We start from the raw sequence: 24,955 nt of genomic DNA on the forward strand, positions 1-24,955 counted from the left end.
ACATTTGACGTTGCTAAACTTAAGTACAATAATGTCACATGTACTTATACAGTAATTGTGGCACGCCTAAGTCCCTCCCTCTTTCCTAAACCAAATTTCCCAGATCCTAGAAATCCAGCCCTTCTGCCCTCCGGAGGCGCCTTTCCCAACGTAAAGTACAATTTTAAATTTAAGCTCCTGACTAAAAAATGATCCGCAGTCTTCTGCTAGAGCGGAATCTGGGCACCCCAGTGCCTCAGGAGGGTGCGGCGGGGTGTGGGCAAGGGCAGGGGGAGTGGGCGAAGCTGCTGGTTGGTGCCTGAAATCTGTGCGTTGCCCCTTTAATTGTGTCCCCAGCCCTCGGGCGTTTCTGTCCAACGCCCACGTCAGCAAATACCTTTTGTTTCTCTCACGTTGGGGCTACTTGTTTTAGGGCGCAAAGGAACGGCCTCGAAAGGGGGTCCTTCCCCTGCCGAGAACCAGGAATCGTCCCCCAGCCCGCGCGCGCGACCGGCGGTGCGCCTCGGCCCGCGGTAAGTGGCTGCGCGCGGCGCGGGCGGAGGGCGGGCAGGGCGTCGGGGCTGCCCAGGACCGGCCCGCGAGCCTGGCTGCGGGCGGCGGCGCGAACTGAGGCGCCGCGGGCTCCCACCGCCCGGGCTGCGTTGGCGGCGTGGGGATGCGGGCCCCGGGCGCGCCGCCCCCAGACGTCCCCGGGCCGGGAGAGCGGCGGGAGGCGCCGAGGCGAGCGGGCGCCATTTGCAGCCCGGGGCGCAGCGGCGGCAGCGACGCGCCGGCTCCGAGGGGCTGGAGACGGTCACAAAGGAGGCGCGGGCAGCGGCGGCGCCGGCCACGGCCTTGGGGCGGCCCGCGGGGAGCGGCGGGCGGCGGCTGGGCACCGGCTCCCGGCGCCTCTCCCCGTGCCCGGCCGCACCTCCAGCTCCCGGGGCCGGCCCCTCCTGCGCGCCCGGGAGGGGCTGCGGGACAATGGCCGCGCCGTCGCCGCCCGCGCCCGCACCCGCCTCCGCCTCACCGCCCGGCCCAGCCCGGTCGCGGCCCGGGGAAAGGCGGGAAGGCGCGCGGAGCCTCCTGGCGGCGGCGGCGGGAAGCCGGCGCGGGGACGGCGCCGGGCGTGTCTGCAGCCGTCGGGCGCCGCGGACTCCGGAGGGTCGGCGGCCGGCGGCTTGGGCTGCGCGGCGGAGTGAAGGGCGGCCGCCCAGTGGGGCGCGCAGGGCGGGCGGGCGGGCGGGCGCTGCCTCGGAAGGGTGGCTCTCGGGCGGTAGCCCGAGTTTCTCGGTACATCCGCCATCCTTGCTTCTACCTCACGATGCGACACATCTGGGCTTAGAACCGAAGGCGGACTTACTACGCCTCACAAATATTTGAGCTCCAACTGTTTGTCTCGTGACGGAACCATACATACTCATCTTCTACCTGTGTAGACCGCCCCTTTTGCAAGTTAGCGGTTTGTTCCCTTCCCCTTCAAATGCGCTTATTTATTGTTGATTGTGCCAGTGGCCATACTCCGCACGCTTCCAAGACGCGTTTGGAAGCGGTAGATTCACACTTACTGGGCTTCTAACTACACGTCAGTGTCACTTCTATTCTTAATAAAACTTCATATTTGCATAACTTTACTTAGTAATTGGAATGTTTTCACCTATATGAATTATTTCACTTCATTTCACATAAAACAAACCCCCAGTCAGGCTGATGGTTATTCCACTTTGCAGATGGGGGAACACAAATTAAATCGGGAGTTTCCCCTCTAGGCCAGAGGTGACGGCGAATGCCCCCATTCCTGCTCCGCGTTAGCTCCTAATGGGGTCTCCAGAAGGGCCAGTCGGACACAACGCTCCCCTGCTCCAAGAACCTTAACTGATCTTTTTCAGCAAAGCACCCAAAATCCTCAGCAAGCTTCATGTCCAGTCTTATCTCCTCCAGGCCTCAGGTGTGGGCTGATCCCCTCACTCATAGCCAGGGATCAGATGTCTATTCCTGAGAACCTCCCTGGCCACACAAGTGGTAATTGGGAAGTGAGAATCGCCTGGGCCCCTTGGCCAAATGGGCGCATGTGCTGTAAGATTTCAGCAGGAGACTTGGTGAGTGTGGGGGATTCCTCCAGGGAATCGGCCATGTAAATTTCCAACTCCACGAAAGAGAGAGGCCAACCAGCCAGACCTTATCTCATAGCCCTGAAATCACCAGCTTTGCCTTGGGAATGATCTGGGTCCAGCAAAAACTTTGTAAGATAGAATAATACTTGATTCATCCTATATCACTTAAATCTTATTTTTAGACAAAACAATTTCTGTCTAATAGGCTTAACCTGTTCAATGACACAATGATATGTTAATAAATGTAAAAGATTCGATGTGTTTTGAATCCCTTGAGGGAAGTTTTTGTCACTTCTCTGCTCAAAATTGGTCACTGGCTCCCCATCTTCAAGCAGCTCCCAATCTTACAAGATTAAAAGCCAAAAGCCCCATAATAGTCTACGTGGTCTTACAAAATCTGATCTCACCATGTCCTACTTCCTTCAGAATGTGCTTTCCCTTTCTGACTGTCTGCCATTGCTCTCCCATCCCTCCTTGATGTGCCTGCTCCACCTCAGGACCTTTGCATTTGCTGTTCCATTTCCCTAGTGTATTCTTCCCCTAGATACTGCATGACTCTCACACTTACCTCCTTTGGACTTTACTAAAGTGCCATCGTCTTTTTTTTTTTTTTTTGAGACACCGTTGGCGGGGCTAGAGTGCCATGGTGTCAGGCTAACTCATAGCAACCTCAAACTCCTAGGCTCAAGCGATCCTCCTACCTCAGCCTCCCAAGTAGCTGGTCTCCGCCTGAGCTCAAGTGATCCTCCCACTGCAGCCTCCCAGAGTGCTAGGATTATGGGTGTGAGCCAGCATGCCCGGCCAAAAGTGCCATCTTCTCAATGAGGCTTTCCCAACTATGGTTTTGATTTTCTTAATTCTAAATATTTCCTGTTTTAGTCTGTTTGTGCTGCTATAACAAAATACCTTAGGCCGGGCGCAGTGGCTCATGCCTATAATCCTAGCACTCTGGGAGGCCAAGGCGGGAGGATCGCTCAAGGTCAGAAGTTCGAGACCAGCCTGAGCAAGAGCAAGACCCCATCTCTACTAAAAATAGAAAGAAAATTAATTGGCCAACTAAAAGCATATAGAAAAACTTAGCCAGGCATGGTGGTGCATGCCTGTAGTCCCAGCTACTCGGGAGGCTGAGGCAGAAGAATTACTTGAACCCAGGAGTTTGAGGTTCCTGTGAGCTAGGCTTATCCCATGGCACTCTATCCTGGGCAACAGAGTGAGACTCTGTCTCAAAATAAATAAATAAATAAATAAGCAAAATACCTGAGACTGGGTAATTTGTAAAGAACAGAAATTTATTTTTCACAGTTCTGGAGGCTGAGAATTCCATGTCATTCTGTGTCTGGTTAGAGCTGTTCTTTGCTTCCAAGATGGTGCCTTTTTGCTGCATCTTCTGAAGAGGGTAAACATTGTGCAAGAGATACAAGGGCTAAAGGTGCCAACTCCCTCAGGTCCTTTTGTGAGGGCACTAATCCCATCCATGAGGGTAGAGCCCTTATTGCCAACTCACCTCCTAAAGTCCCCACTTAATACCGTTGCACTGGGATTTAAGTTTCAACATTAATTTTGGAGAGGACACAAACGTTCCAACCATAGCTCTTAAATGTTTTGAGTACAGATAGTCCCTGACTTACGATAGCTTGACTTATGATTTTTTGACTTTATGATAGGTTTAATGAGGTATTAAATGAAGACATTTTTGACTTATAATACTTTCGACTTAACAATGGGTTTATTGGGATGTAACCCCATCATAAGTTGAGGATCATCTGTACTTAATTCTAAATCTTCCCAGAGCTAAAGGTATTTATCCACCAAAGAATAATAACCAGTCCAGCTAGCTGAAATTCTTTATGACCCAGGGATTTTTACTAAGGAAGCTAATGAGATTTGTTTTGGTGACCCTGATGAGACTCTTATTCTAGATTAATGACCATCTCTCTTAAAAGAGATGATCTTTTGGACCACAACCTTAATTCAAGTTATACTCGATACCTAATCTTCAGTCTGCTCTTAGAAATACATGTTTTTTCCTTCTATTCCAAAGACCTTCCAACTTAATGGTTCCTAAAATGTGTAATTGCCTTTTGCAGCCCCTTTTTAAAGATCATTGAACTTGATGGAAATCTTAAATTCTGTCATATTCTTAGGACTGTTATAGATATTTAAAATGTTCCCATTTGAATTTTGGATGTCCCACATAAATGAGTCTAACTTGCTGTTTAAGCTTATAAAGTCACTCTAATGAAAGAAGAAAATCTAAAATGTATTACCCGTTTCCATGACTTAATCACATATTCTGAAAATAACTTAAACCTTTCTTGACTCAACAGTACTATTATTTATTTATTTTTTTTTTTTGAGACAGAGTCTCGCTTTGTTGCCCAGGCTAGAGTGAGTGCCGTGGCGTCAGCCTAGCTCACAGCAACCTCACACTCCTGGGCTCAAGCGATCCTTCTGTCTCAGCCTCCCAAGTAGCTGGGACTACAGGCATGTGCCACCATGCCTGGCTAATTTTTTCTATATATATTAGTTGGCCAATTAATTTCTTTCTATTTATAGTAGAGACGGGGTCTCGCTCTTGCTCAGGCTGGTTTCGAACTCCTGACCTCGAGCAATCCGCCCGCCTCGGCCTCCCAGAGAGCTAGGATTACAGGCGTGAGCCACCGCGCCCAGCCAACAGTACTATTATTAATGCAAGTTATGTTAAACTCCTGTAGATTTAAATGTTATCAAGGTGTATCTGACTCTAATGTATAGAACAATTCCTATTTTATTGAGAAAGTTCCTGGGTTTTGCGCCAAAAAAAACCCAAAACAAACAAAAAAAAACCACCTTTACTGCCATTGTCTTAGTCAAGTTCCTCACCATTTCTTGTTTTGACAATTGCATTAAACGTTTCAATCAATCTCCCTGGTCCCTGCCTCTCCCACCATTTCCCTTCCCCCATATTGTCACAGGTTTTCTTTTGAGTATGCAAATTGGGTCATCATGTCCATAATACCTAATATTTATTGAACACTAGCTGCATGCCAGGCATTGTGTTAGACATTTTGCATACATTATGGAGGGCAGGAACTTGCAAGACTTAGGCATGCTGGCTTTAGAGTCAGTCTGCCTGAATTCCAATCTCCATTCACTTGCTCTTTCTGCAATCTTTGAGATTTCCTATTAATTTTTCTGGGCCTCAGTTTCTGTATACAATGGGGATCACACCAGTGCTTACCTCGTAAGGCTATTATGAGGACTGAAACAAGATAATGAGTGTAGAGAGCTTAGTACCCTGCCTACAAAACACACAAGTATTATTTATTTATTATTTATTTTGAGATATAACTCACATACCATAAAATTTACCCTTTGAAAGTGTACAAATCAGAGTTTTTTGGTATATTCACAAAGTTGTGCAACCATCACCAGCCTCTAATTCCAGAACATTTTCACCACTGCATGAAGAAGCCCCATACCCATTAATAGTTACTCCCCATTTTCATGTCTCCTTAGCTCCTGATAACCACTAATCCACTTTCTGTCTTTATGGATCTGCCCATTTTGGACATTTCATATAAATAAAATCATAAAATAGATGGTCTTTTATGACTGGCCTCTTTCACCTAGCATGAGGTTTTTCAAGGTTCATCCATATAGCACGTACACTCAGCATCACTTGACAATGGGGATACATTCTGAGAAATGTGTTGTTAGGCAATTTTGTTACTGTACAAACATCATAGAGTGTACACTTACACAAATCTAGATGGCATAGCCTACTACGCACCTGGGCTGTATGGGCTAGCCTATTGCTCCTATGCTATAAACCTGTACCGCATGTTACTGTACTGAATACTGTCGGCATTGGTAATACAATGGTAAATATTTGTGTCTAACTCTATGTAGTCATAGAAAAGATACAGTAAAAATACAGTATTATAATCTTATGGGACTGCCATGGTATATATGGTCCATGGTTGACCAAAATGTTGTTATACAGCCCATGACTGTATCAGTACTTCATTCTTTTTATGGCTAAATTACATTCCATTGTATGACTATGCCACATTTTGTTTATCTGTTAGTACATTGATAAACATTTGGGTTGTTTCCATATTTTATCTGTTATAACATGCTACTATAAACATTCATAAATAAGTTTCTGTATAGACATATATGTTAAGTTTCTCTTAGACATATAGGAGTGGAATTGCTGGGTAACTCTATTTTTTCATCATTTGAGGAACTGCCAGACTGTATTCCGAAGTGGCTGAACTATTTTACATTCCCACTGACAGTATATGAAGGTTTTAATTTATCTGTACTCTGACTCACACCTGTTTTTCTTTATTTTTAAATTTTTAATTATTGTGGATACATAATAGTTGTATATCTTTCTGTTATTTTTGTTTTTTAATTTTTTATTTATTTTTTGAGACAGAATCTCGCTTTGTTGCCCAGGCTAGACTGAGTGCCATGGGGTCAGCCTAGCTCACAGCAACCTCAAACTCCTGGGCTCAAGCAATCCTCCTGTCTCAGCCTCTCAAGTAGCTGGGACTACAGGCATGCACCACCATGCCCGGCTAATTTTTTCTATATATATTAGTTGGACAATTAATTTCTTTCTATTTATAGTAGAGTAGAGATGGGAGTCTCACTCTTGCTCAGGCTGGTTTTGAACTCCTGACCTTGAGCATTCCGCCCGCCTGGGCCTCCCAGAGTGCTAGGATTACAGGTGTGAGCCACCACGCCCGGCCTATTTTTGTTTTTTAAATATTTACTTCTACTCAACATAGTACTGGATGTTATTTTGTTTTTTAAAAATTGTTATTGGCCGGGTGCGGTGGCTCACGCCTGTAATCCTAGCACTCTGGGAGGCCGAGGTGGGCGGATTGCTCAAGGTGGAGTTCGAAACCAGCCTGAACAAGAGCGAGACCCGGAGACCCTGTCTCTACTATAAATAGAAAGAAATTAATTGGCCAACTAATATATATAGAAAAATTTACCCGGGCATAGTAGCACATGCCTGTATCCCAGCTACTCGGGAGGCTGAGGCAGCAGGATTGCTTGAGACCAGGAGTTTGAGGTTGCTGTGAACTAGGCTGACGCCACGGCACTCACTCTAGCCTGGACAACAAAGTGAGACTCTGTCTCAAAAAAATATATATAAAATAAAATAAAATATTGTTATTATAACCATCCTAGTGGATATGAAGTGGTATTTCATGATTTGCATTTCCTTAATGACTAATGATGCTAAATATCTCTTAATGTGCTTATTGCTTTTTGTCTTATTTAATCTTATTTATTTTAGCTATTATCTTATTTAATCTTCTTAACAGACTTCCTTAGAGCCTCTTAACAGCCAATAACCGCGTTTTACAAAAAGGAAACTAATGCTTAGAGTTAACTTGATTAAGTTACAAAGCTAGTTATTGGTAGATCTATAATCCTGTCATTCTTCTTCTTTTTCTTTTTTGTTTTTAAATAGAGCAGGATCTTGCTCTGTCACTGAGTCTGGAGTGCAGTGGCACTATCATAGCTCACTGCGGCTTGGAACTCTTGTGCTCAAGTGCTTCTCCCGCCTCAGCCTCCGAAAGTGCTGGGATTATGGCATGAGCCACCATGCCCGGCCTCATTCTTCTTTTAAAGATCCTCCAAAAGTGCTCCGGAACTTACAGAAATGGAAGGGCTTCAAGATCTAGCTCTTAACTACTTTTCTAGTTTCTCCACTGGCCCTAAGCCTCTAGCCATAACAAACTTCCTATCATCCTTGAAGAGGTCATGCTGTTTAATATGCTGTTTGTGCCTTTGGACTCGGGGCTCTCTCTGTCTAGAATGCCCTTTGCCCTCTTTTCATGAATGAACTTCTATTTTTTTTTTTTTTTTGAGACAGAGTCTCACTTTGTTGCCCAGGCTAGAGTGAGTGCTGTGGCGTCAGCCTAGCTCACAGCAACCTCAAACTCCTGGGTTCAAGCAATCCTCCTGCCTCAGCCTCCAGAGTAGCTGGGACTACAGGCATGTGCCACCATGCCCAGCTAATTTTTTCTATGTATTTTTAGTTGTCCAATTAATTTCTTTATTTTTAGTGGAGATGAGGTCTCGCTCTTGCTAGGGCTGACTCGAACTCCTGACCTTGAGTGATCCTACCACCTTAGCCTCCCAGAGTGCTAGGATTACAGGGGTGAGCCACCGAGCCCGGCCATGGATGAACTTCTATTCATCCTTCAACACCCAACTCAAATGTTGAGTCTTTTGGGAACCTTTCTTGTTGAGCCTTTGGGAAACCTTTCTGGACACTCCCGTACCTAGTCATTTGCTTCCTTGGTTTTACAGTTCCTTTCTATTATGAGTATTTTCTTCATTGTACTGTAGCTTTGTTGAAAAGTCTCACTCTCTTCTTTCTGTCTTTCCTCTTTCTCTGACTCTCTCTTTCCTGATAGACATTGAGCTGCTTTATAGCACTTTGACATGTCATTCATTTTTGTATTCCCAAGGCCAGGTATTATCTGGCACAGAGTAGCTGCTCAATAAATTTGTTTTGTTTTGTTTTGTTTTGTTTTGTTGAGACAGAGTCTCGCTTTGTTGCCCAGGCTAGAGTGAGTGCCATGGCATCAGCCTAGCTCACAGCAACCTCAAACTCCTGGGCTCAAGCAATCCTGCTGCCTCAGCCTCCCGAGTAGCTGGGACTACCGGCATGCGCCACCATGCCTGGCTAATTTTTTCTACATATAGTAGTTGGCCAATTAATTTCTATTTATAGTAGAGACAGGGTCTCGCTCTTGCTCAGGCTGGTTTTGAACTCCTGACCTTGAGCAATCCACCCGCCTGGGCCTCCCAGAGTGCTAGGATTACAGGTATGAGCCACCACGCCCGGCCAATAAATTTTTTTTGAATGAATGCATCTCATCTTTCAGTTTGAATATCTGTCCTTCTCAGAAAAATAGAATATTTTTTCTTTTGTTTTTTAGAGACAGGGTCTCCTCTGTCAACCAGGCTGGAGTGCAGTAGTATGATCATAGGTCACTGGAGCCTTGAACTCCTGGGCTCAAGCAGTCCTCCTATCTCAGCTTCGCAAGTAGCTGAAACTCCAGGTGCTAATTTTTTAAGTATTTTCTAGAGTTAGGTTCTTGATATAATGCCCAGGCTAGTCTTGAACACCTGGCCTCAAGCCATCCTCCCACCTTCGCCTTCCAAAGTGCTGGGATTATAGGTGTGAGCCATCGTACTTGGAGTAAGACCTTCTTAATATATACATTAGAATAATATTCTAAGTCCAAATAAGGTTTTAAACTTTTAGATTGCAAATATTATAGAATATAGATCCCATTCTCATGAAATCTTTTCTGTAATAACATTTTCTTAATTTGAATAATAGACATCCTGGTTCACAGAATATAATCAATGAAGCAATATTTGAATGGAAAAATCACAAAAATTGTTTCTAAAGAATAATTCTTCCTTAGAGTGAGGTCTACTATTGGCTAGTTAGAGTAGTGGTTTTCTATTCTCTGGTACACACGTAGTTTTGAAGTGATCACTCTCTCACTCCCTCTGGGTACACAAATATGATGGAAACAGTCAAAATTTTTTCCATATCTACCTTTGTATAAGTTCACATTCTGTAGGCCACAAGAAAATGTGTGGTAATGAAATTCTAAGATGTTTACATTTTCTATTCAGGAAAATCAGTGTTTAAAATGGTTTGGATAATTAATAATAATAGCTGACATTTATTATTAAGGGCTTGTTATAATCCAGTCACTGTTGTAAGAATATTTACTCTGTCCCACAACTTTATAAACTATAGATATTACTATCCTATTTTATTTTATTTTATTTTATTTTAGAGACAGAGTCTCACTCTATTGCCTGGGCTAGAGTGCCGTGGCATCAGCCTAGCTCACAGCAACCTCCAATTCCTGGGCTTACGTGATCCTCCTGCCTCAGGCTCCTGAGTAGCTGGGATTACAGCTGTGCATCACCATCCCGGCTAATTTTTCTATTTTTTTTTTTTTTTTTTGAGACAGAGTCTCGCTTTCTTGCCTAGGCTAGAGTGAGTGCCGTGGCATCAGCCTAGCTCACAGCAACCTCAAACTCCTGGGCTCAAGGGATCCTCCTGCCTCAGCCTCCCGAGTAGCTGGGACTACAGGCACGAGCCACCATGCCCGGCTGATTTTATATATATATATATATTAGTTGGCCAATTAATTTCTTTCTATTTTTATGGTAGAGACGGGGTCTCGCTCAGGCTGGTTTTGAACTCCTGACCTTGAGTAATCCGCCCGCCTCGGCCTCCCAGAGTGCTAGGATTACAGGCGTGAGCCACCGCGCCCGGCCTAATTTTTCTATTTTTAGTAGAGACAGGTCTTCCTCTTACTTAGGCTGGTCTGGAACTCCTGAGTTCAAGCAATCCTGCCGCCTGGCCTCCCAGTGTGCTAGGATTACAGATGTGAGCCACCGGGCCTGGCCTACTATCCCCTACAAGAAGCTAAGGCACAGAGGGCTAACTTCCCATGTCACCCAGTTAGTATGTGGAAGAGCTAGAATTTGCACCTAGGCTGCCTGATTCCAGAGCTCATACCCAGAGCACACTGCCTAGCACTGCTGCTTATGGACAGAATACTCTCCCCTACTACTCATATATTGAGGTAAATGATGTATTAATGTATCATCTGGATCTAGTTGCAGGAAAAAGAAACCCCTTTAGTATTTTAAGCAGAAAAGAGTTTACTAAAGGGAATTGGGTGCTTACAAAAGCATTGGAAGGGCAAGGGGGAGTGGGCTCCAGGCCAGGCTGTCAGAAATCATTCTTAGAACCAGACTGCCCAACAGGTCCCCCAGGGAGGGAATCAGAGGCCACTGGTGACATTGCTAGCTGCAGTTCAAGGGTCAAGAAACTCCTACCCTTCAACTGCCCCTTGGTTCTACCAAACAGTGACTGCTGTCTCTACCACATTTTTCTCTTTTTTTTTTGAGACAGAGTCTTACTCTGTTGCGCGGGCTAGAGTGCCGTGGCATCAGCCTAGCTCACAGCAACCTCAAACTCCTGGACACAATTGATCCTTCTGCCTCAGCCTCCCGAGTAGCTGGGACTACAGGCACATGCCACCATGCCCGGCTAATTTTTTTCTATATATTTTTAGTTGGCCAATTAATATCTTTCTATTTTTAGTAGAGACGGGGTCTCACTCTTGCTCAGGCTAGTTTCAAACTCCTGACCTTGAGCGATCCTCCTGCCTCAGCCTCCCAGAGTGCTAGGATTACAGGCATGAGCCACCTCGCCCAGCTCATACTTGTCTTTTGACAATCATGAAGCTCTGGACACTGGAATGCTGTTGTGAAAAAAAAACTGTTTCCATAAATGCAGTTGCCAGTGTTAACAGCCAAAACAGCAGAATGATGGGTCCGGCCTCATCTTTTCCTCCCAGCTCTTGCAGAGGAACATCTTGTTGGTGAGTCCCATTTTACATGTGGAAACTGAGCTGTAAAGCAGTCTGGGCAAGGCCCAGTGGCTCATGCCTATAATGCTAGCACTCTGGGAAGCTGAGCCTCAGTCAGGAGGATCACCTGAGCCCAGGAATTTGAGGTTGCAGTGAGCTATAGTGAGGCCACCGCACTCTACCCACCCACCGCGGTGACAGAGTGAGACATTGTCTCAAAAAAAAGGAAATTGAACCCCCCCTCCTCTCTCCCTCCCTTTCATATTTAAAAAATAGTCTGGGAAATGTACTTTTCCAGAAGGAAGAAAGTATGCTGAGTGTGAATATACAAGTCTATTCTAACTAATATCTCCTTAAGTAGAACTTGGTTGTTGTCTTTATTTTTTATTTATTTTTTTTAAGAAATAGGGTCTTGCTCTGTTGCCCCTGTTGGAATGTAATAGTGTGATCATAGCTTACTGTAATCTCAAACTCCTGGATTTAAGTGATCCTCCCACCTCAGCTGGGACAACAGGCATGCACCACCACACCTAGCTAATTTTTTTTATTTTTTGTAAAGATGGAGGTCTCCCTGTGTTGCCCAGGCTGGTCTCAAACTCCTGACCTTAAGCAATCCTCTCATTGTGGCCTTCCAAAGTGCTGGGGGTTATCTTTAAAAATAACATTTCATCAGTATTTAAAAGCTGTTTGTATTCATCTTCTACAGCTATCTTAAAAAGTAAAAAAAAAAAAAAAAAAACAAAAAAAAAAAAAAAAAAAAAAATAAAAGCTGTTTGTGGCACAGAGCATGTTCAGAAATCATTTCTTTTAAAAAGCCACAGAATTAGCTTTTGCTTGCCAACATACAGACCCACTACCCCACACTGTACTAGTTAATATGCCCTTAAGTGGCATTGTCAAAGTAGTGAAGCTATCAAAGTAAATACCATTCAGAGTGTTCTTCTATCTCTTAGGGCTGGGCAAGAGATGAGTTTTTAGTGTGGCAAGGAGTTGTTCTTGAAAACTATTAATTTTGTTCCCCCAACTATAAAATCCTAGTTTATCCTTAAATACAGTCCTGCTATTTTAATTACTGGTGTTTCTTAAAATCCTTTTCATAGCCAGTGCTATTCTTCACTGTACTTTAAATTATTTCTCCCATTCTTCACAGGTATAGAGACTATGAGGCTTTTTTTTTTTTTTAAATAACCTTTGCCAAAAAAAAAGAAAAAAAAATAACCTTTGCCAGTAATAAGAATAAATCACATTGCATTTTATAGAATACTCAGACCATCTTGGCTACTTTATTGATTGCTGCTTGGAAATTCTTTTGTAAAACTCTAGATCAGTGGGGTTTTGAATGGTCTGAATTGCCAGCGTTCAGACCTCCTTATGAGTATGTAGTTGATGCATTTGTTTTTACTAATTTAAAGTATATTTGAGCAGTTGCCCTTTCTTGAATGATGTTTTCAGCATGCTCAGTTAAAAGTCATTTCAGTTTGTTTTTTTCTTTGTACTTGCCTATGTTTTCTAAGTTTTCTATAACTATTTAATACTTTTATGATCAGAAAAAAGCATTTTAAAAAGTGAGTCCATTGATTCAGTCAATATTATTTTGGTGGGATTTCTTAGCGTAATCACTTGGTTTAACAAGCATTAAATTCATTTTTCCACTGCCTATGGAAGTAAAGCCTTAATGGTCCCTACATTTTGTTTTCAGTAATTGAAAAGATTTGGAATACAGTAGAAACTGAAACTGATTTTTTTTTTAAATTTATGACAGTAGTTGTTATAGCTGCTGTTACAAATTGTGATATACTGATAAAATCTGGCAGACCCAAAAAAGAGTTTTAAAAGATCTGGGTGACTACAGTGGACTTTCTGAACCATATGTAATAGATTTTGAACCATATGTAGTAGAACCATATGTAGATTTTTTTCCCACTTGCTTCTTAACTATGCAATTTTTAAGATATATTGAAATTTTCAACTTGAATCTTTAAAGCTGTTCTGTTTGGTTTTTTTTTTTTTTTTTTTGAGACAGAGTCTCACTTTCTTGCCCAGGCTAGAGTGAGTGCCATGGCATCAGCCTAGCTCACAGCAACCTCAAACTCCTGGGCTCAAGCGATCCTCCTGCCTCAGCCTCCCGAGTAGCTGGGACTACAGACACGAGCCACCATGCCCAGCTGATTTTTATATTATATATATTAGTTGGCCAATTAATTTCTTTCTATTTTTATGGCAGAGACGGGGTCTCGCTCAGGCTGGTTTTGAACTCCTGACCTTGAGCAATCCGCCCGCCTCGGCCTCCCAGAGTGCTAGGATTACAGGCATGAGCCACCGCGTCCGGCTGTTTGGTTTTTTTTTTAGACAGAGTCTCAACTTTGTTGCCCTGGCTAGAGTGAGTGCTGTGGTGTCAGCCTAGCCCACAGCAACCTCAAACTCCTGGGCTCAAACAATCCTCCTGCCTCAGCCACCCAAGTAGCTGGGACTACAGGCATGTACCACCATGCCGGGCTAATTTTTTGTATATATATTTTTAGTTGGTCAATTAATTTCTTTCTATTTTTAGTAGAGACAGGGTCTTGCTAAGGCTGGTTTTGAACTCCCGACCTTGAGCAATCCGCCCGCCTCGGCCTCCCAGAGTGCTAGCATTACAGGCGTGAGCCACCATGCCCGGTCTTGTTTGGTTTTTTTGTAAATCACATTGATGCTTCTTGGAGAAAAAGGGCAGTGGGACTTATGTTGCTGTCTTGGTATCATCTGCTGGCCTGCCTTTGAATTGTCTGTTGTCTTAAGTTTATTTTCTTATTTTTGTTTTTTTTGTTGTTGTTTGTTTTTGAGACAGATTATCACTCTTGTTGCCCTGGCTAGGGTGCTGTGGCATGTCAGCCTAGCTCACAGCAACCTCAAACTCCTGGGCTCAAGTGATCCTCCTGCCTCAGCCTCCCAAGTAGCTGGGACTACAGGCATGTGCCACCATGCCCGGCTAATTTTTTCTATATAGTTTTAGTTAGCCAATTAATTTCTTTCTATTTTTAGTAGAGACAGGGTCTCGCTCTTGCTCAGGCTGGTTTCGAGCTCATAAGCTCCAACGATCCGCCCGCCTTGGCCTCCCAGAGTGCTAGGATTATAGGCGTGAGCCACCACGCCTGGCCTATTTTATTGTTATAGTTAAAAAGTATGTTTGCTTTCAATTTGCCATAATATATTTTAATATTGGAAATCTCTTACAGACTTTAGTATTAAGATTGAGACGGGTAAGGTAGCTCATACTTATAATCCTATCACTTCGGGAAGCCAAGGCAGGAGGACTGCTTGAGGTCAGGAGTTTGAGACCAGCCTGAGAAAGAGCGAGACCTTGTCTCTGCAAAATAAAAGAAAAATTAGCCGAGCATGGTGTGGTGCATGCCTGTAGTCTCAGCTACTTGGAAAGCTGAGGCAGGAGGATCACTTGAGCTGCTCAGGAGTTTGAGGTTACAGTGAGCTATGATGATGCCATTGCACTCTAGCCCGGGCAACACAGTGAGACCCTGTCTCAAAAGAAAAAAAAAAAAATATATATATATATATTAAGATTGAAGTTAAAAAGTTATTTATGGCCGGAGGCAGTGGCTCACGCCTGTAATCCTAGGACTCTGGGAGGCCAGGAGGCAGGAGGATTGCTTGAGCTCAGGAGTTCAAGACCAGCCTGAGCAAGAGCGAGACCCCGTCTCTACTATAAATATATAAAGAAATTAGCCAAACAACTAAAAACAGAAAAAATTAGCTGGGCACAGTAGTGCATGCCTGTAGTCTCAGCTACCAGGGAGGCTGAGGCAGGAGAATCGCTTGAGCCCAGGAGTTTGAGGTTGCTGTGAGCTAGGCTGATGCCACCGCGCTCTAGCTTGGGAAAGAGAGTAAGACTCTGTCTCAAAAATAAATAAATAAATAAATAACTTATATATATGTATGTGTGTGTGTATATATATTTATAAAGAGTTCCAAGACAATTTGAAGCCAAATGGTTTTTCTATTCACTGGTAATCTGTATAAGATTATCTCTTTATTTTTCTTTATATTATTTTATTTTTTTAGAGACAGGGTCTCACTATATTGCCCAGGTTGGAGAGCAGTGGCTGTTCACACATGCGCTCATAGCTCACTGCAGCCTTGAACTCCTGGCCTCAAGTGTTCCTCCATTCTCAGTGTCTTGAGTAACTGGGACTATAGGCTCAGGCCACGGTGCCCAGCTATCTATTTTTACATGCTAAAAATGATATCTGATAGATGCTCCCATATTATTTATTTAAATAAATACTTATTCTGTACCTCAGCAAATGTTTCTGTCTCTTGTTACAAAAGTACATTATAAATATCTATTTTCTTTCTCTGCAGGACAATCCTCTATACACAGAAAGTGTTTGACTTGAAATCTTCCCTTTTTTACTCCATTCAATTGACTTAACAGGGTTTCAAGAGCAACATTCATAAATTTCCAGGTATGAAAATTTTAATTCTTGATATTATGTCTCACTTAAATATATAGATTAAATGTAGAATTTTGTAATTGTAGGTTTAGTCAGACAATGAGTTTACTGCTTGAAAATTTATTCTATAAAATGTTCAGCATTCCCATCTTTTTGGCCAAGTCTCCTTGTTCAGTCATTGCTAAATTTTTTTCAATAACATCTTTATTTTGACTAATCTCTTAAAGAAGTGTAGGATATTGGGCCAGCGAGGTGGCTCACGCCTGTAATCCTGGCACTCTGAGAGGCTGAGGTGAGAGGATTGCTTGAGCTCAGGAGTGTGAGGTTGCAGTGAGCTATGATGATGCCACTGCATTCTACCCAGGGCGACAGAGAGAGATCCTATCTCAAAAAAAAAAGTCCCCCATAATATGCCGGAAAAAAAAAAATTTAGTAAAATAAAATCACTAAAGCCAAAAAAAAAAAAAAAGTGTATAGCATATCCTTCCGCATGTGGGTGAAATTTTTATTTTCTTAACTTTTAAATTTATTTATTTATTTATTTATTTATTTTATTTTTTTTTTTTTTGAGACAGAGTCTCGCTTTCTTGCCTAGGTTAGAGTGAGTGCCATGGCGTCAGCCTAGCTCACAGCAACCTCAAACTCCTGGGCTTAAGCAATCCTACTGCCTCAGCCTCCCGAGTTGCTGGGACTACAGCACGAGCCACCATGCCCGGCTAATTTATATATATATATTAGTTGGCCAATTAATTTCTTTCTATTTTTTATAGTAGAGACGGGGTCTCGCTCAGGCTGGTTTTGAACTCCTGACCTTGAGCAATCCGCCCGCCTCGGCCTCCCAGAGTGCTAGGATTACAAGCGTGAGCCACCGCGCCCGGCCTTAAATTTATTTTTAATTTTTAATTTTTTTGAGACAGAGTTTCACTCTGTTGCCCGGGCTAGAGTACCATGGCTCACAGCAACCTCAAACTCCTGGGCTCAACGGATCTTCCTGCCTCAGCCTCCCAAGTAGCTGGGACTACAGGTGCCTGCCACCACACCCGATTATTTTTTTCTAATTTTAGTAGTGACGTGGTCTCACTCTTGCTCAGGCTGGTCTTGAACTCCTGACCTCAAGCAATCCTCCTGCCTTGGCCTCCCAGAGTGCTAGGATTGCCTGCGTTTGCCACTGCACCCAGCCAATGACTGAAAATTTTAATTCATTGCCTCTCTTACTTCTCCCATTCTACCTTAATCACAAGCTCATATTGCTAAGAACTGGAGATTATCTAGACAAATACTTTCAATTTGCAGAGAAGGAAGTTAAGCCTGGGAAGGTAAAGTTACTTGCACATGGACATATAGCTAATTTAGCGATAGAGCTGGCATCAGAATTTTGATCTCTCAACGTTGCATCATGCAGTTTTGGAGTCACTGTCTGGGTTAATGCCCTTTTCTGTAAAATGGGGATAATAATACTACCTACCTGGTAGGTTGTTATGTGTGAGGATTAAATGAGACAATGCAAAATTGCTGCTATTATTATTGCCTCTTGGCCCTTTAACCCCTTCACTGCATCTTTCTTGAAACTCTGCCCTTGGCTAATATGTCACAAGGCTCTCCTAATGCTCCCTGTCATTCTCTGTATGCAGCACTGGCTTCTCTTCCCCCTCCCTGCTCCACAGTCAGGGGCAGCCCTCTAGGTTCTCTTGTCAGTCCTGTTTCCACTAAGCTCCTTTGTCCCTGCTGACAGCCTAATCACTGTTTACAGATAGATGTTTCCTTCACCTCTATCTTCAAATCTAAACTTCAGATCAGCATTTCCATTGGCCTTCTAGCCATCTCTGCCTGATTTCCCATTCACCTAAAACATGACATACTTAAAACTGAAGTCACTGCTTTTCCTCTAAACCAGGTCTTCCTCTGGACTTCCCAGTTTCCACTGGTGATACCCCTAAACACCTAGGCTTTAGGAAGCACTGCTGTCTCTTTATCTCTCTCTTTTTTTTTTTTCTCTTTATCTCTCTTTAGCCTTACACAGCCTACAGCCATTAAAGCCCATGGATTTATTTCCCATTGAAGTCGTTGGCATCTGTTGCTTCCTTTCCATTTGTGCCATTATCACCCTAACCAGACTGACAATTTCAAGAGAAGAGCGATTCACCAGGAAGTAGCATGGTTCCCTCCCCCCATTTCCTTCTCTTTCTTGCTCTCCTGATAAATGTACAACCTCTTGACTTCTCATAATAGAAAGTCAACTTGTCACCTGTAGCATAAGAATCTTAAGGAAAGACACAAGTTCATCACTCTGGGAGTTCCCAAGATATTTTAATGTTGAATTGCGGCCTAGATCTTGCTAAATGTGAGGCTCATAGTTCGTATTTCACTTACTTGTTTGATAAACTTAAAAGTATATTTCTGAATGTATTTATATGATTGAAAGCTCAAGAAATATTCAAAGGTATGCAGCGTGAAGTCTCCCTCCCATCCTTGACTCCTGTCTCCCAGACCCCACTCCTCCCCCAATTAGCAACCACTGTTCTAGGTTTCTAATTAATTCTTCCAGAGTTTCTGATTATTTTTTTCCCTTGTATTATATATAGTGCTCTATATTTTGCTTTTTTAAAAAACTTAATTATGTATCATAGCCATCTTTCTATATCAATAGAGTGTTTTCTCTTCCTTGAACCCTATAAATTCAAGGATGAAAGGGAAGGGAGAAAGACAAAATGCAGGGAAACCAATCAAGAAGTTATATTAGTCCAAATATTCTCTATGATGATGTTTAATGTCCTTATATCAGAAATCACATCACAAATTCCCCTAGAAGTTAGTGCTAGAGAATGCTTGTCTCTATTAGAGAAATGATATGAGAAATATATAACTTGTTTGTGTTTCCCTGGGGTTTTTGTTTTGCCTCTGATTCCAGGGCAAATAGTGCTAAATATAAATGTACAAAAACCATCTCATCACCATTTAAAACTTGTAATTTCTTTTTTTTTATTTTTTTTATTTGAGACATTGTCTCACTCTGTTGCCCGGGCTAGAGTGCCCTGGAATCAGCCTAGCTTCAGGTCAGTGCTCCCAGTCAGCAATCTTCCTGCCTCAGCCTCTCAAGTAGCTGGCCAGCCTCAGCTGGCTGCCTCAGCCTCCCAGAGGCATGCGCCACCATGCCCAGCTAATTTTTTCTATATATTTTTAGTTGGCCAATTAATTTCTTTCTATTTTTGGTAGAGACAGGGTCTCACTCAGGCTGGTTTCGAACACCTGACTTTGAGTGATCCTCCCACCTCAGTCTCCCAGAGTGCTAGGATTACAGGTGTGAGCCACTGCAACAACCTTCTATTTTTTAATTTATTTTTTATTTTATTTTATTTATTTATTTATTTTTATTTTTTATTTTTTTAGAGACAGAGTCTCACTTTATTGCCCAGGCTAGAGTGAGTGCCATGGCATCAGCCTAGCTCACAGCAACCTCAATCTCCTGGGCTCAAGCGATCCTACTGCCTCAGCCTCCTGAGTAGCTGGGACTACAGGCATGTGCCACCATGCCCGGCTAATTTTTTCTATGTATATTTTTAGTTGGTCAATTAATTTCTTTGTATTTATAGTAGAGACGGGGTCTCGCTCTTGCTCAGGCTGGTTTTGAACTCCTGACCTTGAGTAATCCACCCGCCTTGGCCTCCCAGAGTGCTAGGATTATAGGCATGAGCCACCACACCCGGCCCGACCTTCTATTTTTTTGTTTGTTTGTTTGTTTGTTTGTTTGTTTTTTTTGAGACAGAGTCTTACTTTGTTGTCTAGGCTAGAGTGAGTGCCGTGGCGTCAGCCTAGCTCACAGCAACCTCAAACTCCTGGGCTCGAGTGATCCTTCTGCCTCAGCCTCCCGAGTAGCTGGGACTACAGGCATGCGCCACCATGCCCGGCTAATTTTTTTTTTTTATATATATATCAGTTGGCCAATAATTTCTTTCTATTTATAGTAGAGACGGGGTCTCGCTCTTGCTCAGGCTGGTTTTGAACTCCTGACCTTGAGCAATCCGCCCGCCTCGGCCTCCCAAGAGCTAGGATTACAGGCGTGAGCCACAGCGCCCGGCCTCCGACCTTCTATTTTTAAATACCATGTTATGTCTATGTTTTATTTTTAAAAAACTACTTTAAGTCCTTTTAAAAATAGCATATGATTATTTTGGAAAATATAGAAAAATATAAATTCCCACTACCCAGAGGTAATCACTATTAACATTTTATTGTATGTCTTTCCAATAATTTGTATGTGTGTGTATCTTTAACAAAATAGGGCTGATTTCACTTGAATATAGTGTTCATTATACCAAAAAAAAAATTAAAAAGTATAAAAAAATAAAAACAAAAAACAAAATAGGGCTGATAATGTAAATAAAGTTTTCGTATCCTTTCCTTTCTAAACATTATATTGTATTTTTCTTATTATTAAATATTATTCAAAGACATGATTTTAAAAGGCTGAATAATTTTCTGTTAAATGAATTATAATTTATTTAAAATTTTTTGTCTATCTCAGTTGTTTTAGAGTGGTTAAGAGTGTAGATTCTGGAGTTAAACTGCCTGGGTTCAAATCTTGGGTTCACCACCTGTTAGTTGAGTATCTGCAGATAAATTTCTGAACCTTTGCTTCTTCATTGAATTCCAGGGCAAATAGTGCTAAATGTAAATGTACAGAACCATCTCATCAGTATGGGGATATTGTTAACATGTACTTTGTGAGAATTAAATGACTTGCTTAAGGTGCTTAGACCAATATCTCATAGTATGTGCTCAATAAATATTCAAATTTTCCCCAACTTTTTCTTTTTTTTTTTTTGAATCAGAGTCTTACTCTCTTGCCCAGGCTAGAGTGCTATGGCATCAGCCTAGCTCACAGCAACCTCAAACTCCTGGGCTCAAGCCATCCTCCTGCCTCAGCCTCTTGAGTAGCTGGGACTACAGGAATGCGCTACCATGCCCTGCTAATTTTTCCTATATTTTTAGCTGGTCAGTTAATTTCTTTCTATTTTTAGTAGAGACAGGGTGTCACTGTTGCTCAGGCTGGTTTCTAACTCCTGACCTTGAGCAATTCTCCCGCCTCGGCCTCCCAGAGTGCTAGGATTACAGGCGTGAGCCACCGCGCCCGGCCTCCCCAACTTTTGAGATTATAAATTAAATTGTAGTGAACATGTTCTGACCACATCTCTGGCTTTCTTAAAATAGATTCCTAGAATTGGAAGTATTAGGCCAAAGATAAAAATATTGTTATAGCTCTTTAATGAGACTACCAAAATGATTTCTAGATTTATACCAACTTACACCCTTACTAGCAATGTATGATAATGCTATTTCACCAAACTCTTATGGTAAGTTTTTAAAAATCTTTTTTTTTTTTTTTTTGGATACAGAGTCTTACTTTGTTGCCTGAGCTAGAATACAGTGGTGTCATGATAGCTTATTGCAACCTCAAACTCCTGGGTTCCCGAGTAGCTGGGACTCCAGGCATACACCACCACATCCAGCTGGTTTTTCTATTTTTTGTAGAGACAGGGTCTCCCTCTTGCTCAGGCTGGTCTGGAACTCCTGAGCTCAAGCAATCCTCCCGCCTTGGCCTCCCAGAGTGCTAGGTTTACAGACGTGAGCCACTGCCCCTGACCTTAAAAATCTTTTGAATTCCACCCTCCGTTGATGATTCCAAAATCTTAATCTCCAGTCTAGATTTCCTGAATGCGGATCCAGACATCTTTATACTGACTTCATGCTGAGAAACATTTTGATAATTTATTTTCCATACCACTTCCTCATAGCTAAAGGAGAATATACTGGTCAGTGGGGAAAAAGAAGTCTATCTTTTTGATGTTTATATTTCTCATCATAATTTATAAAATGGCATCTTGTCTCTCATGTACATATGGTATATGTGTGTATCTGACATACCACATACACATATATCTGATATATATCTACACCTATGTACAAACTCTGTGAGTTTGATTAAATACAGAGGATGAGGGAATAGGGAGGGGAGCAGGAAGGCACTAGCCCCTAAGAAGCAGATCCTTTCTCTGTAGAAGAACAAAATCAGGTTTATGCTGAGTTTCTGAGAGTCAAACCCTGAACAGTGAGGACCAATGTATTCATAAATGCTATCCATTATTTCTCTTAGCACCTAGCCAGCTATCCATTCTCCTTTTTCTTTCTTTCTCATCCCTACCTCCTCCTTTTCTATACTAGTTAGCTATTAAAGGAAATATTTAGATCCTTCCATCACACAATATACCAAATAAATTCTAGAAGAGGTAAGCAGTAAACACACACACACAAAAATAGAAGTAAATATTCATCAAATATCAGGAGATAGGAAAATATCCTGAGAGTAGAAGAGATTGAAAACAAATTATGAGGAAACTGTCAACATGTTCCATTCGTTTACTTAGTTATTAGTTTCCGAGTCTGCAGGGTGTAGACGTGGAGGCTGAAAAGGGAGAGGTTTGGGCTGGGTGGTTCCAGGTTCCTGGGTTAGGCACTGGAGGGCATGGTGGTACTAATCCCTAAGAAAGGAGATAAAGATGATGGAGTTAATTTCAGGGATTAAGAAAAGGCAGCAGTAATAAGTTTGGAACACACTGAATTTGAGGTTGTCTTCTGCATCTAATTGGTAATTGATAATCATGGTGATGACAATAATAATAACTGCAGCTCATTTATTATTGAACAGTTATAATGAGCCAGGTACTTGCTGAGTTCTTGACATTTGCAATGTCTCTTTGAGTCGTTACAATTCCGTGAAGTGGGTGCTCCACTCTTATCAACTACAGGTGAGGAAATGGGTGCATAAACCACAGTAGAGCTGGGCTTTAGATCCTTCTGCCCAATCGCATAGCGCATGTGCTCATCCACTGTTGTGTATGCAGCTTCCAAGTCCTGCTGGTTCTGCGTCCTTGCCTCATCCTGTCTACTTTCCATCACCACTGCTATGGTTTGAATGCCTCCCAAATCTTGTATTGAAACTGAACCCCCAATGTGGCAGTATTGAGAGGTGAGGCCATTAAGAAGTGATTGGAATAAAAAAAAAAAAAGAAGTGATTGGGTCATGAGGGCTGTGTCCTCATGAGTGGATTAATCCATTAATGGATTAATGGGTGATCATGGGAGGGGAACTGGGGACTTAATGGAAGAAGAAGAGAAATGTGAGCTAGCAGTCAGCCCCTCCCCCAACATGTGATGCCCTGCACCACCTTGGGACCCTGCAAGCAGTCCCCACAGTGAGAAGGCCCTCCCCAGATGTGGCTCCTTGACCTAGGACTTCTTAGGCTCCTTAACTGTAAGACATGAATTTCTTTTCTTTGTAAATTACCCAGTTTCAGATATTCTGTTATAAGCAACAGAAAATGTACTACTACAATCACCTACAACTACCTCAGTTTTTACCTCCACCATTTTTGTCTAGATGATTATGACTGCCTCCTGCTGATATTTATACTCCCCTCTAGGGTGATCAAATACCAAACCACTTCTCTCCTTTGCATAAAACCCTTTAATGGTCCCCTTGATGCTTATGGGGTCAAGTCCAAACTCTTCAACAGCACAAATTAGCAGCCCCACCTCATGTCCCACTGTCCCTGTTGCACCCTCTGTTCTAGCCATATTGAACAACACACTTCCTATTTTGTGAACATACTAGTCTGTGCCTTGGCTCAAACTATTTCCTCTGCCTAGAATGCTTTTCCTCTTTTTCTCACAGTGAAAACCTACTCATCTTTCAAGCTTCTACTCTAGCATCACCTCACCTATGAAAGACCGTAAGTTTACTCTCTCACAGTTCTGGAGGCTACAAGTCTGAAATCAAGGTGCTGACAGGGCCCTTATCCTTTGGAAGGCTCCATCCTTCCTCTTCCTAGAATCTAGTGGGTGCCAGCAATCCTTGGCTTTCCTTCCTTTGTAGCTTGATCACTCCAACCTCTGGTTCTGTCTTCACATGGCAGTCTTCCTTCTGTGTGTGTCTTCTCTGTGTCCTCATGTCTCCAAATCTCTATCTCCTTATAACAACCAGTCATTGGATGTAGGGCCCCCTCTAATCCAGTATGACTTCATCTTAACTTGACTACATCTACAAAGACCATATTTCCAAATAAGGTCACATTCATAGGTACTGGGGTTTAGGACTTCAGCTTATCTTTTTGTAGGGCACATCAGCACACACTTTCCCTGACCCCTTCCCTTCTTTGCATCCCATAACTACTTCTGCCATAGCATCCAGAATGTTGTGCCAACTTGTTTACCTTTGTATATCTTCCCTTTTTAGAGTGAGATCATGTCAGTGTTCCTAGAGCCTCCTATGTCACATATGTGCTAACAAATATTAATTAAATGAATGAATCCAAGTGGAGGTATCTAGTAGGCAATTAGGTATATGCTAATGGCTATGTTGGACACAAATAATATGGAGTTTTTAGTATATAATGTTTGGAATAGTAATTGCAATATTGGTTTTGATATTCTAGTATTCCAGTATCCTAGAATCCTGATCTATTTTTAAGTAGTGAAGAATTTTTCAATATAAACTGTTATTTTGGTATTCTAAAATATAAATCATTTGTGTTTTGAGACATGTCCAGAGAGTTATGTACAGCACTTAGGTTTCATATGAAATAAGGTTACAGTTTTAAAGCAGGTATACTGACTGCATCATTCTTTAACATCCTTACAAGGTACCTTTTTGTTTTAATTGTTAATTTCAATGTCACTTATAAGATTGGATCTCTTATTTTAAGATTATTAGTTGTTTGCATTTCTCCTACAGCCAGATCATCTATTGCTAGAGGCCCCTGATGGAATCTTTTTAAAATAAGGTTGGGGGTGGGGAAATGTTAAGAAAAATAAGAAGAGGGCAGGGTTAAAAGAGAAAAGGTGTCAGTGAGGAAAATTTCCAAGACCTGACTTCCGGCCTTTGCCTTGCAGCCTGACCACCTGCGTCCTACCAGGATTACAAACCTTCTGC

At 42.5% G+C, this 24,955-nt stretch overlaps 1 protein-coding gene across 4 annotated transcripts in view; it reads left to right on the forward strand.

The window, feature by feature from the left end:
- The first annotated feature begins 117 nt into the window (after positions 1-117).
- ZBTB8A (zinc finger and BTB domain containing 8A) overlaps positions 118-24,955 on the forward strand; it is a 55,948-nt gene continuing 31,110 nt past the window's right edge. The window contains exons 1-2 of one of the 4 annotated variants that reach the window (XM_075996197.1): positions 118-512; positions 15,878-15,981. The gene's annotated coding sequence lies outside the window, so the exon portion shown is untranslated. The remainder of the gene's footprint in view (positions 513-15,877; positions 15,982-24,955) is intronic. The other 3 variants (XM_012765389.3, XM_075996200.1, XM_075996191.1) reach the window with 3 other exon arrangements.

Source organism: Microcebus murinus, chromosome 2 (genome assembly GCF_040939455.1).
Source record: "Microcebus murinus isolate Inina chromosome 2, M.murinus_Inina_mat1.0, whole genome shotgun sequence".
NCBI lineage: Eukaryota > Metazoa > Chordata > Mammalia > Primates > Cheirogaleidae > Microcebus > Microcebus murinus.